General features: G+C 35.4%; 1 non-coding gene across 1 annotated transcript; it reads right to left on the reverse strand.

Annotated features, from left to right (window-relative positions):
* Nucleotides 1-4,942: 4,942 nt before the first annotated feature.
* TRNAA-UGC lies at nt 4,943-5,015 on the reverse strand. Its single transcript has one exon. It is a non-coding gene; the product is annotated as a tRNA-Ala (tRNA).
* Between the last annotated feature and the right edge of the window lie 334 nt (nt 5,016-5,349).

Genomic DNA, 5,349 nt, shown 5'->3' on the forward strand with positions numbered 1-5,349 from the left:
TTTTTATTTTTTTATTTTTAAATAATGTTTAAGTGGACCGAATAATTCGGTTTAATTAGGATTCGGTCCGAATTATTCGCGCTTTATATTCACTTTTGAAAAAATCGTGAATTTTACCGAATTTTATTTTTAATTCGGATTAGGTCAGAATTTTTGATAAAATTCGAAAAAATTCGGTTTGGCCGAATAATTCGTGAATTATTCGGCCGAATTGATAACACTGGTTGGGAATCATCGTGAAAAATATTGGTCGAACTTTCATATGTGAAATGTATAAATTTTGGTCTAACAAAACTGTTTCATGTGGTCTAGAAAATATAAGTATTTCCTTTCCTAAAGTATGCAAATATTGTAAACAGAGAATTTCAACGAAAACTACATTTTTGGTATAAGTTTGCATGATGGAAAGAAAGGATACAGTGAGGAGATGCATAGAGTATGAGGTGAGTTTTTCCTAACCTATCAAACTAAATTTCACGACTTTATCGTTTGTTGGAGCATTAGCAGAGCACCAAACTCCAGCAGTCCCAAGAACAGTGCAACTACTGAGCGTAATTCTGGCAGGCAATCCTTTTCTCTTCACAAACTCTTGCTAGTTACTTGCTATCGTCTCTGATATGTTCTTTTGAAGTTTCCTTAGAATTAAGACAAACAACTTGCAGAATTTTCTTCTTTCTTTATTAGATCATAATATGCTAAGGAGAAGAATTTCAGGAGATTGTGGATTGAGAGTGATTCAAGTACGGTGGTTGCTTCTATTCAAAATAGGAATATCCCATGGAAGTTTCAGTAGAAATGTCTTCATTTTCAAACTTATCTTGTTTCAATTTATTAGCAGATTAACCATTAGAAATGAGTTTGCAACCGGTTTGCTTGTTTATTCGCGTGCCTAATGAAATTTGCCTTTGTTGATAAAATCTTCAATTTTGTATCAAATTCAATGAGCAATGAAGCATTGAAGGGGCAAGGTCTTAACTACATAACTACATAATAGGAGTAAAATATTGAATAGGTTGTAAGACAGCCTCTATGGTCATTTCTTCTTCTCTAAATTAAACTCAGCTTGTTTTGTTTAATGAAACTCATTATTTTAGCAAGTCATTTACGGTTTAAATGGGTCGATTTTGGTGGTGTAAACAGTTTGGTTTTGACGGTGTTAATTCGGTTTGAAATCGCAAGTTAAACAGTTAAAACCAAATCAAACCAAACCATTTAATTAATCGGCATGAAAATTGAAACCAGAGGCGAATCATTTACTAAATGACACGGTTTCATTGTAAATGACTTGGTTCGATTTCAATTAATGATTTTAGTTTCATATTCACATCCTTAGGCTAGGGTTCTAAGTATTGATATTGGATCGGTCAAATCGTATTGACATTGATATCTAATCAAGGGTAAAATAAAAATTAATAATAATAATAAAAATAAAAAAAATATCTTTTTTTTTTTTTTATGAAAGTTGTAAAATCGATCGATTCAGACCGATACAGATCGATCCAGATCCCAATTCCGGAGATTTAAATCACTGGTTGGGGCTAGCTCCAACTCGCAAGTTGCTGTTCCTCCAGCTCAGATACACAATTTGAATGACCCAGTTTCATTGTGTGAACAACTGGAACTACAATGACTAGTTTTTAATAAATATGACAGTGTGGGCCAGTTAGTACAATACTGCCGGAAGATTGGCCGGGCTGGACCAGGATTGATCACATCTGGGTAAATGACTATTTACTTTTTTTTGGGTAGAAGGTAAATGACTATTTATTGAACGAGCTGGTTTTCAATAAGGAACCATAGTTAGCTAGGACGATTTAAAACAACTTATCAACTGAACGTGCCATCAATTTCTTAGGTGAAGCCCATTTAATGACTCTTCACAGGGGACCATGTGACCTAGGCCCAACAAGGCCTAATCCAGCCCATATGTACGTTTATTATACTCTCTCTCTACTTTTGGTCCTTGTGACCTGAATTTTCCTTTTTTTTTTTTTTTTTTTTTTGGGAATCACTTGCATGGTTCACTAAAATGGATTAGATTCATCCAATTCCTTCTATTTTTCCAAGTCAGAGATTTAGAAAACATTGACAAAGCTATTGCGAGAGAGAGAGAGAGATGGGCACAATCCCTGTTTCACACATAATTCCTTGGTCTATGACTATACGTTTTAGTAATCATAGTCTTTGGAAATTTGAACCTGATCAAGTGTTTATTTATTTTTTTTGGTAACAATGGGCATTCAAGCATTCGGCCTGATTAATTCTACAGGCTCATACTAATCTCACAACCGCATGGATCGGGTCATACCGGGGTCGAATGAAAACCATTCAACTGTGACTGAAAGCAGTGAAGAGCATTAAACACCCTGTGTGACATCTGAGTTTACGACTCGTACCAAATTCGTTGCTGACCAACTGCACTACCCTCTTGAATTTGATCGTGTGTTTAATAAAACATTGTTGCTTTAGTTTTTCTTCACCATCTCCAATGGTATTTCTACACTATGATTGGACTCAAGTAATGAATGTCATTATTAAATCTCGTTTCATTGTGAAAGGTCCAAAATACTTTCTTTGGTCCACTAAGGTGGTCAGGTTTCGCTGATAAAGAGATTCTCTCTCAACATAACCATATCCTCTCCTTACAGGGACTGGAGACTTTGGTGGAAAAGTGCCCCCAATCTATGGATTTGATGGATGATCAATGAGTTTAGACTTCTAGTGGTGGGGTATTTCACTAAATCTGCCCACAACCAACTGCCATATTTATTGCAGAGCTAGATATTGCTTCAATATTAATAGTTAAGGGACAATGATGAGAAAAGTGACTGACTGGGAAAATAACTGTTCTCCAACCTTTCTGGGATTGTTGAGTGTATGGAGCTTATACCTACCTCCCACAAGCAGTGATGAACAATTCAGAAAAGCCCTTTTTGTTGGCTACTGAAATTTCTCCGTACTTGAAATCAGAATTTTTTTTAATGCAGAAGCATGGAGGATGGAGGGAAGAGGGAGGAGGTCAACCTTCTTGATCTTTCAACACATAAAGGGGAAAGAAAATAGTTCAAGTGTGATATCCCAACAAGTCACTGCGTTGAAGATCTGCCACGTGGTTATGAAATCTACCGTAAATAGAAAGATACTCTAAACTAGGATTGTCAAGTAAGCTCGTCCAATTTTTAGGGTTGCACCGTGAATGCTTGTGTTAGCTACATGGGATTAGCTAAGGCAAGCATAGTACGATTAACAATCAGGTCAGTCGATCTCGGGCTCTAATCGATTTGTCATAAACAGACTATAATCGGGCATTAACTGGGTTAAAAACCTATTTAACTTTGAACGAGTTTTAAACGGATACTTTTTAAATTGGTTTCTTAAATGTGCTTGAAGATGAATACCAATAAAATGAAGCAAAGATGACATAGCAAAGAAAAATCCAATAGTTAAAATGGATTAAGCCAAAGATGGGTAAAGTAACTAAGTTACAAAGATACTCAGTCTTTAACCCATGAAACTCAAATCAATTAAACTATGCCTACAAAACCCAAGTTAACAAGTTCAAATCAATTTATACTATGCCTAAAAAAGATGAATGTTCTGATAATAATCATCACTATCTCAATTGTACATATCACTGCCTTAGCACTAAATACAAATAGTATTAAAAAAAATAATAATAATAATAATAAAAATGCATGTAGTATTAAAGGGGTTGGGCTAGGTCAGGCTTAAAGGAATTGATCAAGTCAGGCTTATAAACGTGTCAGGCCGATCGAGTGCCTGTCGGGCTAAGTGACTACACCATGTACTACCTGTTTATAAACGTGTCAGGCTTGAGCAAGCCGGGCACGTTTATTAATCAGGCCGATCTAGGTCGGGCCATAAACTTGTCGGGATTGGTCAGGCCTACCGATGCAGGTTTGGAATTGATACCCCTACCCTAAACCAATTAGACGGTCAGTAGGATTATTAAATTTTTTTTTTTTTTTTGGGTGAACTCAATTTCTCTCCATGGTTGGTGAAGAGAAAATCTCTTCATCCAGTCCATCCGGCCTTAGGAGAAAGATATTTTGGATCATGGACATCAAGGAGCGGGTTGAAAAAAGAAAATAGAACAAATTGCTTTTATTCCAACTTTTGAACCATAAGTAATGCTTTGAATTTCCAATGTACATAAGGCACTACGAAAGATAGAGGCCAGATAAACCAAACCAGGTTGCTCTTGCGAAAGGGAAATTAAGGAGTACTTGACCATAGCGCACTCTTAAGGTGAATTAAGCTTGACCCTGTTTTTGTCATTTTCATGGTATTACTACACAAAATGGGAAAATTAATTTTAACTTAAATATTTATATTAATAGTGTATATTAAATGGTCTTATAAAGGCATTTTTTGGATGTCTCCTAACACATCAAAATGACGAACTTTATCCTTTATACTTGACTGGTGTGGTGGCCACCTCAATGAAAAGATCTTAAATGTCGATCTATATATAGGGTTAAGCGAATCGCAATGGAAAGCCTTTAACAGGCATGGCCCAGCCTGGCCCGACTCCGAACATAGAAATCTCAGCCCTAGTTCAGCCTTATGGTTAAAAATATGAAAAGAACCCAACCCAGAAAAACAAAAAACGTAAGAGTTAAAAAATTATCAAGGCATTTCTTGGATTCTTCCTAACACATCAAAATGACAAACTTTATCCTTTATACTTGGCTGGTGTGGTGGCCACCTCAATGAAACGATCTTAAACATCCATCTATATATATATATATATATATATATATATATATAGGGTCAAGCCAATCACAATGGAAAGTCTTTGACAGGCCCGGCCCAGCCTAGTGGTTCAAAAAATGAAAAAAACCCAACCGAAAAAAACCCAACTAGAAAAAACAAAAAAAAATAAGGTTTAAAAAATTTTGATAATATAAAATAAGTTAGATGGAGATGCAGGGGATCGAACCCTGTACCTCTCGCATGCAAAGCGAGCGCTCTACCATTTGAGCTACATCCCCAACTTATTTGAAATAAAGATTATGTATTTTATTAAATTATTATAGATACATTAAATGTTATTTTGATCATAAAGGGAATTTTTACTGCTTTATAGAATTTAACCATGGTTTCAAGTTTCAGAATGTGATGGGAGGGGATCATTTTACACATATCTAACTATCTAATAAATTTTCTCTCAATACATTAGAGTTGATTTGGGAATTACCCTTTTTTTTCCTCTGATTTATTATAAGCTCTAAAAAAGTAGATTGAGGTGGTATGATCATGTGTAATGGAGGTCTAAGGACACCCCAGTAAAGAGAAGTACTAGTCTAATTACGATTGAAATAACCA

Source organism: Macadamia integrifolia, unplaced genomic scaffold (assembly GCF_013358625.1).
Source record: "Macadamia integrifolia cultivar HAES 741 unplaced genomic scaffold, SCU_Mint_v3 scaffold3604, whole genome shotgun sequence".
NCBI lineage: Eukaryota > Viridiplantae > Streptophyta > Magnoliopsida > Proteales > Proteaceae > Macadamia > Macadamia integrifolia.